The following is a 15425-nucleotide window of genomic DNA, read 5'->3' on the forward strand; positions in this document are numbered from 1 at the left end:
AATTTCATATTAAAAGCCATCCTAAATAGTAAAAGTATATAATGAAGTTACTTTTAAAAGAAAGGCATTATTTTAAAATTTCATCAGAAAAGAAGACCTTAAGCTTTGGGGGAGAAAAGACCCACATGTTAAAATCCCATTCTTAAACAAATAAATAAATAAAAATTAAAAAATAAAAAGAAAATCCCATTCTTAGAAAGAAATTCTCAGAATCCTACAGGGAAAAAAAAATCTTCAGGTTAAACTGTTATCTGTCAGACCAGATGAATAAATGCCTCTAACTCAGCCTTGAAAGACAACAGCATAACAATAACAGGCAGAAATACATTTACTTCATTAGATCATATTTAAACCAGTCCTCACTGGGCTGTTTGTGCTATTGCTTCTAGGCATGTGTTATATTCTCTCATTTGCTAGCTGTGCAATACAACTGGAAAGGAACCCAAAGCAATATTTTACCTTGAGCATTGCTTTCTTTTTCCAGGATATTTTTATAGACAAATTTATTTAAAAATCAATGTTATAGAAGTCTTTAGTTATATTGGGATTGTTTTTCCAAATATCACTTAATTAGGATAAAGTAGAAATGGCCTTGTATAATCTCATTATGATTTATGCTTTTGAGAAAGAATAATTTAAAAATTTTAGATTTTAGATAATTTAAAAAGATGATTCCCTTATCACTATCACTGTGACATTTTTTTATCTTTGTTATACTAATAAAAAGGTAATATAAAGGCTAGTTTAATAATTATTTTGATATTGAAAATCTATTTTATTGTATTTAAGCTGCTTTGATAACATTTCCTTCTCAGCCTTAATTCTCACAAATATACACGAGTACACATGTACACAAATATCCTCCAGTGTGGCAATTCAGAAATAGCCCACCAACACAGAAGTTCAGATGCTATTTTAAACAGCCTATCTTAAATGCACTGAAAGGATAATTAAATTATATAAAAAATGAACATTGTTAGAGTAAGATATTTCAGAAAAAATACCTGTAAAATTGATACTTAAGCTGACACTGAATTTACTTGGATTACTATTTAATCAGTAGTCTAATGACATCTAAATTCTTTGTGTTTGGAGAGGAAAATGTCACACTTTCCCATGAGCAGCCCAAAGAATCAAATTTGCATTCCCAGAGGCAGCTGTTAACTGTTTTAATACTGTGCACAACAGTTCCTGATACAGGAAAACACAGGAAACCCAGAGCCAAGTAAAAGCTGCAATCATATGTCTGTATTTTGAGCAAAATGTTCACCTTGAACAACAAGGCAGGAAACTGCTGCACCCATTTCTCAGTAATGCATGTTGGGGTTTTCATTTTTAAAAGATTATGTATGTGCAGTATTTTTAAGGGATATTTTTATATGAGCGTATACATTACCTTCTGTAAGTCCACTAGAACAGATGTAGCAGAATGAAAGCTCAAACTGTCAGTATGCTAAGTAAGCTTAGGCACAGTGCTTTGCAAACTTTTTACCTGGAAGATCAGTTAGAATTTGGAATCAGACAGACTACAGCGACTTGCAATGTACTACCACTAGCTATATTGACTGGGGATTAGGAGTTAACTAACAATTTGTTCTTACTTTCTTAATCAAAAAATGGAGAAAACTAAGAGATCATAATAAGGACTAACTGAGGTGGATTGTGTGCAGCACTTGACAGGGGCCTGACTGTGAGGCAATGAAGCACTTCCCTTCCCCTCAAGTCATTGTCCCTTTCTCCCTTCTGCTCTGATTACTGGAGATCACACAGCACCATCAGACAAGCATTTGGCTTTTTTTTTTTTTTTTGGTCCTTTCTCTGCATTTGCTAGAATGTTGACTGCATGGAATGAGAGACTCTTGTCTGTTTATTGCACTGCTGAAGCCCCAGGAGCACAGAGCAGGGTCATAGCTGGTAATCAGTTGAATGACTGGATGCACATGATTGTCATAACCACAATAATATTTTTGAAAGAAATGAGAATGGCCAGAAATAAGAGGTTATTATACTGTTTGTTCATACCACAGATATACAGTGCTTTGAGATGAAGGGCATATGCTATGGAAGTAAATGGACCTAACTCAGAATTTGGAGTTCATCCCTTCCTAGAGTGTGTGACTTGTTGCTACTACCTTACCTCTGTAAGTCATAGTGGAAATAGCTCCCTCTCAGAACTGTTGCAAAGGTGAGAGTAGTAATGTGATGAACTCAGTGCAGTTCTTGACATATATAGTATTTGTTTAATAAATAATTGGTATGGTGATCATTTTCTATTAAGCAAATTTTTATTTTAGGGAATTCATTAAGGTAATATGGACAAGTAAAAAATATTGAATATTATAAAAAGGTGTAAAATGAGAAGTCTCATTCAAGCATCAATTTTATTCCTCAGAAGTGACCAATATTAGGTATGTCACTACCACCTAGGAATTTTATTAATTTTAAACTTACATATATATATATATATATATATATATAAACTTATATGTATATACTTCTGTATGTTATAAACTTATAAACACACAGCATACAGTCATCATTTTACTGATTTCCTAAGTATAAACTTAAAAGTTTATAACATATACACACACACACATACACATATGGACTAAACCATATGCTGAATCACACTTTCTACAACTTGTCTCTTTAATATCAAGGGACTTGGAGATATTTTCATATCATTGATAGTGTTAACTCTCTTTTTTCTTTCTCAATTATTAGAAAAAATAGTCCTAAAAATGTACCATTTTCTTTTAAATGACCAATATCATATGTAATAGAACTTTTGATTTTTCTTTTTCCATTCTGTTACACCTTTCTTCCCTGGTGGCTCAGAGTAAAGAATCTGCCTGCCACTATAGGAGACATCGGAGACACAGATTCAATCCCTGTGTCAGAAAGGTCCCCTGGAGGAGGAAATAGCAATCCAATCCAGTGTTCTTGCATGGAGAATCCCATGGACAGAGGAGCCTGGCAGGCTACAGTCCATGGGGTTGCAAAGAGTTGGACATGACTGAACATACACACATAACGGAAAAACCTGAACAGACTTTTTGGCTAACCAAATTGTTCTTTGATCTTACAAAAGCAATGCTAAAAATTTATGTACATATATAATTTTGTTTACTGTGCTAAGACACTAGTAAATGGCAGAAAGTGAAATTTCTGGGTGAGAAGTATGTACTTGTTTTGGCAAGGGGAATTTTACCCAATTTCTGTTCATGCATGTATACAGCAATGTGTGAAAAGGCCCATCTTCATACATTGGTCACACTGGCTCATACTAAACTCCGTTTATAAGTACTTATTTTATTGTTAAATATTTGAGTGAAGTTTCACCAATTGTCTAAAGCATATTAGCATTTGTATTTTTAAACATTTGTGATATCTTTTCCTTATTAGCTAATAAGGAAATAACGAGTCTTCTGACATTTGACAATTTTTTTAAAAAGTTTTTTAACTAAACTTTATTGAATTTTTAAATTACTGAAAATTTCCATTTTTATGCCATTAACTTTCACAGTAATTCCCTTTTAAGTATTATGTCATGCTTTGAAATGCTTTCTCCAAACATTGGAAAAATAATAAACTTTATTCTAGCATTTCTATGGTTTCAAAAATCCTTTAGAATATATTTCTAGATTAGCTAATTCATGGCATATAACACTTGTGAAGTAAAAGAGGAAGAGTGAAGTACATTGAGTAATTATAAATATTGCAACATATCTGAGAAGCATACAATGGAAGCATAGTAGAAGAGGAATTGCATGGCATGGCCCAAGTTCTGACCACAGCCCTATTAATAACAATAACAATCATAGGTTTTGTGAATAAGCAGCCCACAGTCATATTTCTCATTTCCTGTCTTGTCAAAGAGAGTAACTACAGAACCTACCTACAGCCTCAAGCTGACAAGTCACACGACAGATTTGTAAAGCTTTATAGAGATTCTATGTAGTAGATAAAAACTTTTAATTGACCCTCTTTTTTTTAACACTTCAGCAAATGAAAAGAATTTTAGTATCATGTGCATTAAAATTCTAGATTGTATGGTTAAGCAAAGACCTATAAATTATGATGATGATGCAATAACAGAGTTAACATGTGTTGAGGGCTTATCTGCCAGTTGTTGAAATAAGTGTCTCACATAAGTTATCTTATTGACCTATCATACAACCTTGCTATGTTTTTAGACAACTAGTTGAGGTCACACAGCTACTATGTGCCATAATAATAAAAACCCATATAGACTGACTAAGAGTCTATAGTCTTTCTGAAAGAAAAATGTGTATGTGTATATATATATATATGAGTTCTTGATCAATACCTAATTTGCATATTCTTTTTAGCACATTTGTTCAATCTGAATAACAATTTTAAATAGCCTAATATAAAAAATGATATCTAAGTACAATAAACAAGGAATGAACAGTGAAAGTATTCTGTAATTAACAGTTAACAGAATTATTTTGAAATTAACTCAAAAAATAAAATTCATTCTGAAGACCTATAACATGTAATACTGCACAGATACACTGTAAAGTATCTTAAAACTTTAGTTAACCAGTGTAAAACCATAAGGCAAAATTTGATTTATCACTTTAATCCTTGGGATAACTAACCATGGAGATTTACACACACACATATTTATGTACATATGATGTACATGATTATGTGTGCTACAAAAATAGATATCTATTTTTCCAAATGCTGCCCTGGTCATTATGGAAGTATTAAACTAATGACAGGTTCTATCTGTTTCATATGATGAGGTGGGGCTTCACATACCGGAATGAAATACATACGTACATAATTTAAAGAGACTAGTACATGCATTAAGACATAGACATGATAATGTCAGTGAAAGCTTAAGAGATTAAAATGGAAGTTTTTAATACCGCTTTTAAAGGAAAATTTCAAAGGACAACATTAAGGATAATGCAGAATATCTGGGTCATTAAAGTTTAGCCTTAAGCTACATCATCTAATGAATCAAAGCACATGATCAAAGTATTGACAAACCTACTGCATTCATGATGCAAACTTTCCCCTGTGTTTCCTAGAAGCCATGGTAGGAGCCGTGTATAAAGAGAGAACCTCTCTATATCTGGATAGATCTTATATGGGCAGAGCCATATAAATATGTAAATTCAACAGGCCTAAAAATGTTGGCAGATCTAATCTTTATTTGAACTGTTTGCAAAGCTGACTTAACTCTCTGAGGAGGTGGAGAAATGTCAACATTTAAACAATACTAAGAAACTTAAGAAAGTGTTAAGATTTGCACAGTTGTCAGTACAATTTGTGTTCATACAGTGGAAGGGAAATAATTAGGAGGGAACAACAGAAATCTTCAAGTAAGAGGATAGCTTGGCTTCAAAGGTTGGTGTTATGAAACAGTAGGGGGAAAATCAATAATCAATAACAAAATATAGATTTAGTTAGTTAAACAATGTCAAAAAAGATTGAAAAAATTATGTGAGCAATTAATTTGTAATTTCAAGGGGCAGAAATACTAAATTCTTTGAATTGAGGGTACAACAAAGTTTTCTTTTGAGGCATGCCATCTACGTTATAAATAGTCCCTGTAGGGTCTTAAAAAGGAAATAAAATAATTTTAAGAAGAGTTAGAGAATCAATTTACACATTCACATTGGTTGATGGCTTGATCAAAATGATATGCTTTAAAATGCTAAAGGATGTTTTTCACTCTTTTTAACTACCAGCAGAAAAAAAAAAAAAAAAAAACTTGAAGAGCATGATGAATGTTTAAAACCAGGAAAGAAATCAGATGGATAATGAGAACAGTAATTCTGTTCCATTTCCTAAAAACGAGACAACCATACTCTAGTCCGTCTTTTTAACAATTTTGTTGTCTGTGCCAACTGATAATCTGTTAAATTTGGAGATATACAACACTTGGGTGACAGATTCCTCAAAGAGTTAAACTCATACACATGCATACACACATGGCGCACACGCACACACACAGTTTCCAGGGACAGGGAAGCATAATCAAATTCCTTTTTAAAGCTGAGAAAATACTTTCTAAGAAGCATGTCATGTAATAATAATTTTAGAAATCACCACATAGAAAATAATACATTCCTAATGCCTTTCTTTTTCTGTTTCCTTGAAATGGAAAAGTTTGATCCTTCTCCCCTGACACTTTTAAAAAACATTTGGTACAAACCTTGCATTCGAGTGGCACAGCAGTATGAAACAGTCTATCAAACCCTAAAGTGAAAATGTTAGTCGCTCAGTCATGTCTAACTCTTTGTGACCCCTAGACTGTAGCCTGCCAGACTCCTCCACCATGGGATTCTCCAGGCAAGAATTCTGAAGTGGGTGGCCATTCCCTTCTCCAGGGGATCTCCCCAACCCAGGTCTCCAGAATTGCAGGCAGATTCTTTACCATCTGAGCCACCAGGGAAGGCCATCAGAGTCAAATCAAATCATCATTTCCCCAGATTTGTTCTCATAGACTTAAGGAGCAGATCTGCTTGTGGTCAAGCCTGAGTTTTCTATCTTTCAAGAGGCCAAAGAGTTTGGATTAGAGTGCTACTTCTCAAATAAACTTCTTCGGAGAACTTGAAATGTATTAAGATTTCGAAGAATCCATAAGTATTCATAGTTGGAACATCTTACTCTAATTGTATTTTTCATTTTGAACAAAGCCTCATATAATAGCTTGTAAAAACAAACCAATTCTTGTAACATATATGCACACCCAAATATAGAGTGTATATCTATCTATGTAATAAAACTTCTGGAAGCAAATATTTTCCTGGAAATGTTATAAATCTTTAAAATTCTTTCTATATATCTTATTTTCATGACTGTATTCTGTAAATCATAAACATGAAAACCTAAACAGAATAAAAATGGAAGACTAGTACTGTTTAATGCATAAGGTAGATTTCATAAAAATTCAAAATTCTAAATTAGCAGAACCCTGCAATTGTCCTGCATGTTTCTCCGTGACACATTTGGTTAGCTGCTTAAATGAAGCAAATGACAACTACTCAGGAGTATAGTAACACTTTCTCTTTAGTATCTGCACAAAATTTAGTAAATTTTAAGGAAAAGAGAAGTTCAACTTACCTATTAAACTTCATTTTAGCACTCACGTGTTAGTAACCACATTAAAGTTTGCTTCACATTAGGGGGCGTTGACAATGGCTTGGATAAAGCAATTTACCTTAGGTTAAGTAGAAAGAAATCTTCCAATTCTTAAGTTGGTTTAGGTAACATCAGCCTTGTCTTTATGAAAGTGTCTGTCATCCTCAGTGTTCTCCAAAAGGCAACCAAGGACTCAAATCGTGCATCCTCTTAACAGATCCCCGAACTTCACTTTGTTAGGAGGTTGTGATTTAAGTAAACAGCAAGTTACGGAATCTGAATTGCTGTGGAATGTCACCCTCACATGACTCTACTGGCCCTGCTAGTTCTGCACTGCTTGATACATGTAGCCTCAGAGATTGTTCTAACAACTGTTTTCCTGGCTTTCAGGACATTCAGTTGTGGTATTTAGTAAGCAAACTCTGCTACTCCACAATACCTCCTGTTCATGGATAAAGGTAAAAATGTTAATCAAGATCCTATGGTATCCCAGTGTGTTTCAGTGTATTCTGTAATATTCCTTTTGTTAATGACACACAGAAAATTCCTATTCAGAGTGAATACACTGGGATTATCATTGTTTTCCAATCTGTGTATACAAGGTTTGGAGCACAGTCCTTCAAGTAGTCCAAGGACTAAAAACATTTTCTGGACAGGTTCCAAGACTGCTGCAGGCCTGTTTTTCCTCTCATTTTCTGCAACCCCTCAGGGAAAACTGGATAATCACAGTAGGTTGTAGAAAAGAGGACTACGTTAAAGTAATATTTGGAGGTGAAATAAGCCCATGGAAACCATACCATTTCATGCAACTCAAAATTAAAAGCCACTAAATATTTCCCATGTTATAAAGAAGCCTGTCCCCCAATACTATTTTTATGTTTCAGGATAGATTTCTCTCCTCCACAAGCTTCTCAGTTTTCATTGTTTTCTTTTTTTTCTTCCTTGGTTACCTTGCGTTTATCTATCCTAGTTGATTTTTATTTGACATCTCATTTTTTATCTAATAGTTTTTCAAAATTCAGTGTGGTTTTAGGTATGTAAATTTGGAACTGCATGCAAATTAACTTACTACAATTATAAAATCACAGCTATTCCTAAATTACCAGAAACTATAAATTCATTTGTCCCTTCACACCTTTTATTGATATGTTCACATTACCCACTTAACTGGTAGTTTTGCTGTGAAAAACATCCACCCTCCAGTGGTAGTTCAGTACACAATCACAGATTTCCATATATTACCAAAAATATTTTGGTTATGACTGAACCATATTCTGCCATTTATTCTTTTAATCTCATATTACCATCCTGTTGGAGTAGGAAATGGCAACCCACTCCAGTTTTCCTGCCTGGGAAATTCCATGGACAGAGGAGCCTGGCAGGCTACAGTCCATGGGGTCGCAAAGAGTCAGACACGATTGTGCATACACACCTTACCATCCTGTATAGTAGAAAACATTTAAATTCTTTAAGCTCTGAAACAAAATAAAGATTAAAACAAAATAAAAGATTAAACTAAATTTGTGCTATTTACTGAAATTTCTCTGGCTCATTTGCCATGTCACGTAGGTTAGGGAAAAAAATACTGTAGTGATTTTCTTTGTAAGTTTTGGTGCAAACTAATTACAGGGAAACCTTTTCTTTTTGTGATAAACTATTCCACCATTGAAAATATCATCCTTTCAGATAATCTTCATCCAATATCAAGTGATTAAACTTAAAATTGAAAATAGACAACATAGTTTTTTAAAAATTCCAATGCATATGTGTTGAGATATGTTTTAGGGAACTGGCTTCAGTTTTAAAGATGAAACATAATGATTAAATATTACTAAATTCAGCCTTTTGATTAAATCTAAACTTTAAGGGATATTTCCACATGCTTAAGAATTTCCCAGAGGAAAGGAAGATCATAATGTTTCTTCAAGAACTTATCCTAGCCTAACAGATCATTCAGTTCAGTTCAGTCGCTCAGTCGTGTCCGACTCTTTGCGACCCCATGAATCGCAACATGCCAGGCCTCCCTGTCCGTCACCATCTCCCAGAGTTCACTCAGACTCGCATCCATCGAGTCAGTGATGCCATCCAGCCATCTCATCCTCGGTCGTCCCCTTCTCCTCCTGCCCCAGTCCCTCCCAAAATCAAAGTCTTTTCCAGTGAGTCAACTCTTCACATGAGGTGGCCAAAGTACTGGAGTTTCAGGTTTAACATCATTTCTTCCAAAGAAATCCCAGGGTTGATCTCCTTCAGATTGGACTGGTTGGATCTCCTTGTAGTCCAAGGGACTCTCAAGAGTCTTCTCCAACACCACAGTTCAAAAGCATCAATTCTTCTGCGCTCAGCCTTCCTCACAGTCCAACTCCCACATCCATACATGACTACTGGAAAAACTATAGCCTTGACTAGACGGACCTTAGTCGGCAAAGTAATGTCTCTGCTTTTGAATATGCTATCTAGGTTGGTCTTAACTTTTCTTCCAAGGAGTAAGCGTCTTTTAATTTCATGGCTGCAGTCACCATCTGCAGTGATTTTGGAGCCCCAAAAAATAAAGTCTGACACTGTTTCCACTGTTTCTCCATCTATTTCCCATGGAGTGATGGGACCAGATGACATGATCTTCGTTTTTTGAATGTTGAGCTTTAAGCCAACTTTTTCACTCTCTTCTTTTACTTTCATCAAGAGGCTTTTTAGTTCCTCTTCACTTTCTGCCATAAGGGTGGTGTCTATCTGAGGTGATTGATATTTCTCCCAGCAATCTTGATTCCAGCTTGTGTTTCTTCCAGACCAGCATTTCTCATGATGTACTCTGCATATCATTAGTATATCCTATGTAGTTAGATGTAACTGATGTTCTAGAAACCACGAGCAACTGACTTTGTTTTCGGAGATGACTCACAACACTGAATACAGAAGAAAAGATTCAAAAGTTTCCTCCATATTTTGTTTTATAAAACATGTATTGTCATGGTACTAACATGATATTTCCATGGGGTCACAAAGAGTTGGACATGACTGAGTGACTGAACTGAATATGATATTGCCTCTAAAAATGTCAATGTTCCATTTAATTTTTTTTATTAAATCCCTATTTAATTGTTATAAGTTAAAGCATTATACTCTGATGCTGGGAGGGATTGGGGACAGGAGGAGAAGGGGACAACAGCGGATGAGATGGCTGGATGGCATCACGGACTCGATGGACGCGAGTCTGAGTGAACTCCGGGAGATGGTGATGGACAGGGAGGCCTGGCATGCTGTGATTCATGGGGTCGCAGAGTCGGACACGACTGAGCGACTGAACTGAACTGAACTGAAAGCGTTATAAGCACTTCAGTGTTATAAAAACATACATCTCAGGACTCACAAAAGCTTTACTCTTTTGTTCAGTATGGGTGGGAATGATCTTTTCACTATTATCTCTCCCCATCTTCCTATTTATTTGTAATAAGGAAACATGTACGAATGCTGCCAGGAACCATCTTAGAACTTCAAGGAAACTCGTGTGAAAGCCAACACTCAAATAACAGGCAAGAGCAAATAAGTTCAAAAGAACCAACAGTTTGATCTAATTATGCCTACAGAGTGCTAATTCTGAAGTTTTTTAGTTAAGCTATACCCTAAATCCCTGAATTGATACAATGGTTTGAATTGAAAACACTCAAACTCATATCCTGAGATTCTATGTAAATTGTGAATTGTAGATGACAAACATTTTAAATAACTAAACATCTAACCAAATTTCTCCTCGTTAACTATCATCAAGAAATGTGGTTTAATCAATAGGTCCCTAAAAAAAAGGAAATAAACAGTCCCTACAACATGGTTTTGTATACCATGTGCAACAAGCAGAGATCTTAATATTAAGCACATACAAAAAGCCACGTGACTATATTTATTCATCTTTATATCTCCAGAATGCTTTAGTATCCTACTCATACAAAGTATAACAAAAAAGCTCAGTTCATTATATACTCATTTATGACTTCCAAGGGAGAGGTCACAGTGGAACTCTCTATAATATATTCACTGAGAACTGTGTTGGGAACATTTACTTTTATATGCCAGATTTTAAAATAGTTCCTTACACATAATAGGTATTCAGATACTCATCAAATAAATACTGAAAAACCTATACTACAAGTATCACAACATACATTAAAGAGACATGGGTATGTTAAATACTTTGGCAGAATATATTTACTTTTCCAAGATATCCAACACAGAATTTAAAAGGACTGGTTATCTGAATTATTAAACAGTCAGGTTCTTCCACACTGAAAAATATTTATTCTCAAGGAGGGCTTACTTCTATTGTCCCACAGATATGTATTGAGTAACTGCAGTACAAGGACAAACAACATACCACTACACAATAAGCTTTTCTCAAATATTTTAAATGGTCAAATGTGCCAATTATGTTTATATCTTCACTGCCAGCAACAGACATATTGATTAAAGTGAAGATTTCAAAAATTTATGAAAATAATTCAATCATAGGCCAAAAATAATGATTAAATATAGATCATTCCTTGTATTGGGTTTTTTGCCAATCAAAAATTCTAAGTCTCCTGAGTATTATACTCTACCATCTAATTTTACATGCCAATCTACTATCTATTTATAAGCTAACGTGTGATCCCTTGCTAATAGTTTGATCCCTTTGGGTTATTTAGTCCATTTGTACTGGACTGTTCACTTATTTTGTTAAAAAATATCCGATTGCACAAATGCACCTCTGTTGAGGGTGCCAGGGTAGCCCAATCATTGGACCCTTAAACAAGGACCTCTGAGAACTGTCTTTTCTGTTCTGATGACAATTAATTTAACTAAAATAGCCCAATTTTTGTCTTCCTACTTGTTTCCATCTGTGAGATGAGATATATCATCATTAACATCGGCACTACCCAGTTAAACTGATATACTAGAGGGGTCAAGAATTTTATCAATTGCACAATTCTGTAGAAATAAAGTGTAAAGAAAAATTGAAAACAGCAGCAAATGCATCCTTATCCCATAAAAACCTAAGTCACACTGACTCTTTTATTCTCAAGAGAATTTTTAATATGACAAACTCTTATTAAATATCAACAAAATGCATAAATGCCAAAACCCAGGAGAAAAGGACAGTAACTAAAACCTTATAGGACTCTAGTCTCAGGAGAGGCTGCTGGGTCTACCTGTGCTATTGGCTGTGATAAACATGAGAGTCGAAATCAACAGGAGATAAGAAAAATACAGTTCCTACATATGAAGAGGTACAGAGATCGCTATTGTTGAACAACAATGTAAAAAACTGATAAACTGAAGATACTATTAAAATCGCAACACATGCCTTAAATCAAAGGGGGCAAATAGTTAAAAATATACTACAAAGAGCAAATACTTAGACTGACGATGAGATTACATTCCCATCTTTTCCATTATTGGAAAAATGTGCTTTTCAAATAAATTAATTTTCTAATACATTTGTGTATACAGATTACACAGCATATTACTGAAGGCTTAAGATTTTAAAGAGAATGTGGTAAATAATTTTAAAGAAATATATTTATATGTGAAAAGGGGGTTTATAATGTAAAATAAGAATATCATTAAAATGCACCTCATATAAATGTATGGATAAATTTACGGATTTATAAATATTAAAGAAGTCATTTATAGAGCCTTTTTATTATCACATAGACTATACACTGTACTAGCCTAACTTTCCCATGCTTCTAATTTAGTGCAAATCTTCCATATATATAATCAGATGTAGGCAATGGGATAACGACTAGGTGACATAACAAATTTCAAGTAACTAAAATTACATAGTGAGCTTAAGCTTAATTTTCTTATATTTGCTAGCTACTGTAAGTTATTCTTTTCAAAATTTGGTAAACTGTAGTAGTATTTAGCTTGTGTGAATAATAAACAGTCATGTGATCGGAATATTCATACTAGAAAAATATGGAGATTTGGCAAAATGCCAGGTAAGTTAGTTTTGCATTCACTGATAAGTTGGGTTGCTATAGCAAGCCCATAGTCACCGGGTTTCTAAGCAACCTAAGACTCCACAGACTTGAGATACTTAGGAGTCCACTGATCTTTCATCATCCTTAAGGGAAAAATCTGAGAAACTGTGGTACCAATCTCAGTGGAAGTTTCCCCAATTATCCAGTAGAGCAGTGACCTTTATACAACGTCCCCTGTATTGATAGATTTAATTTATTAAATAATGATGTTCATACTAGAGAATTAATTGATTACCCAAAGTGTTAAGTAGATGAAATTAGGAACTGGAAATGATCAATACCTAGTTTGTTGTGGGCAAACAAATGTGTGTTGAGTGAATAAACAAGATTCAACACATAATCCAACCCTCCAAAGTGATTTACATAATGCTGGCATTCATAAAGTCCTTAACTTTATATATATATTAAATATATCTGTTTAGTAGCATTACTATAAAGCATGCATCTCAGTTTTTTTAAATTTTGTAATCATTTACATTTAGGTAACATACATAATTGTAAGTCTGCAGTTATTTGTGAGTTTAATTCAAAATATTTAATTATGGATTGTCTGGAATACTTATGTAACAATATTAACTACCAAAATGTCAATTAGAATTGTATCCATCTAAGATGCAAGCCAAGTTGTGAATTGTCCCTTGAATAATCTTTTAACATTTCCTGTCCTTTTCTATGTTAAACACTTCCTTGAGTCTGCTGTCTTGACACAGTACTCACTGAGGCAAACAGTTGCATCCAATTTTAATTTACAGTTTCCAGCTATTTAAGATAATCACAATGAAATAAAATTAGGCCAATGCTGTCTGTCCTTACAAAACACTGTATCATAATATAGGCTGAAATAAAATGTCATTAATAGAAATGATTACATGTGACCAATAAAATGATTAAGTCTGGAATCTAGAAAATTTTACCTAATTCTTATACCTGGTTTTCTCTGCCTCCCGTTGTCATTTTATGTAGTTTGTTCTTGCCATGAAAAACCTCGTGACAATGATTTGCAAAGAGAAAATTGGCTTTAATTTAATGGCAAATTTTATAATGTTACTGCTTATATCCTGTTAGCTATTGCATTAAAGATTCAGTAGCCCAAGTCAGGTATACAGTATGATGACTAAGTTTCCCTAACTTGAGTATAAAATAAAATTCCAAAGTCACCTGTCTAGCAAGTCACAGTAACCCTTAATGGACTAGATCCATTCCAGGAATGTCCCAGTACAAAGTGCCTGTGACCTCTGCTAGTTGGTGGTGTTCAGTGTCCAAGTCATGTCCGACTCCTTGCTACCCCATGGACTGCAGCACACCAGGCTTCCCTGTCCATGGGGGAGGATAGATTCTTCTTTCTCCAAGACTGAAAAGAACAACTGCTCTGCCTTACAATCTTAATATGAGAGTCCCAAACCTATACAATAATATTCATTATAATTGCCTCTTCAGGTAAAAGTGGCCATCTATAATTTAAGTCTTCCTGGGCATGTATTTTCTTTAGAATAAAAGATAGCTTTTGATCTTTTAATATATTGCTCTACTAGCAATATTGCAGCATGTATACAAGCATAGATGTGTTGGAAGGTTTAGACAATTTCACATATTTTTGAATGTCCTCTTATCTAATATTTAGTTATTACTGATAACATCATAGCAAAATTACAAAACCTGACCAACTCCTTCTGTTTTCTTTTAGACACAATTTCTTATCTAAAAGCTTGGGACAGGCTTCCTTAATATCTATACTATCTCGAATACTCTATGAATTAGGACAAGAGGAAAAATGCACATACAACTTAAACTGGACAAGAACAATGCAAAAATCAGATCAAAGTAAGAGACTTTAGTATTACAGGCACTGGTTTTGAGTCCTACTTTGTTAGGTTAGATAACTTCACAGTGATAATATAGGTGTAATTACCAGTTGGAAGTCCGATGAAAAAGTGCAAGGCCACCAGTGTCAACGCACTTTCAGAACGCTGGTTGGAGGACAACGAAATTAACACTGATGACTCTTGTTGTGTCTGCCTCAAGTGCTGGGTCAAATCACTGCTGTACATCACTCAGCCCCACCTCCAAGTATCCAAGAATGGCTGTGGAATTTTGATTGACACTCCAGTGAGGCAGTGGGATTCCTAAACCAAAGTAAACCCTGCAGCTTGTGTTTGCCAAGCTCTCTAGCTTGAAAATGAGCTTCTCTTCTCCTGGTTCTTTCCTTAAAAAAGAAACAATTACTCTGTGATGCTTAAAGGAACACAGAAGCAACTCCCTCTCCAGAGATATCCCTACTTATTTTCT

The 15425-nt window shown here is 34.5% G+C and overlaps 1 protein-coding gene across 7 annotated transcripts in view; it reads right to left on the reverse strand.

Moving 5' to 3' along the window:
* LOC138439237 (platelet glycoprotein 4) overlaps nt 1–15425 on the reverse strand; it is a 97629-nt gene that overhangs the window by 45439 nt on the left and 36765 nt on the right. Inside the window, exons 1-2 of one of the 7 annotated variants that reach the window (XM_069587765.1) lie at nt 7205–8562; nt 1397–1492 (exon numbers count right to left, since the gene is read on the reverse strand). The exons of 2 other annotated variants lie outside the window; for them this stretch is intronic. The gene's annotated coding sequence lies outside the window, so the exon portion shown is untranslated. Of the gene's footprint in view, nt 1–1396; nt 1493–7107; nt 8563–15048; nt 15221–15425 lie in introns of those variants that run through there. 4 more of the 7 variants (XM_069587769.1, XM_069587766.1, XM_069587767.1 and 1 more) reach the window with 4 other exon arrangements.

The sequence above is a fragment of the Ovis canadensis genome, chromosome 4, assembly GCF_042477335.2.
Source record: "Ovis canadensis isolate MfBH-ARS-UI-01 breed Bighorn chromosome 4, ARS-UI_OviCan_v2, whole genome shotgun sequence".
NCBI classification, from domain to species: Eukaryota; Metazoa; Chordata; class Mammalia; order Artiodactyla; family Bovidae; genus Ovis; species Ovis canadensis.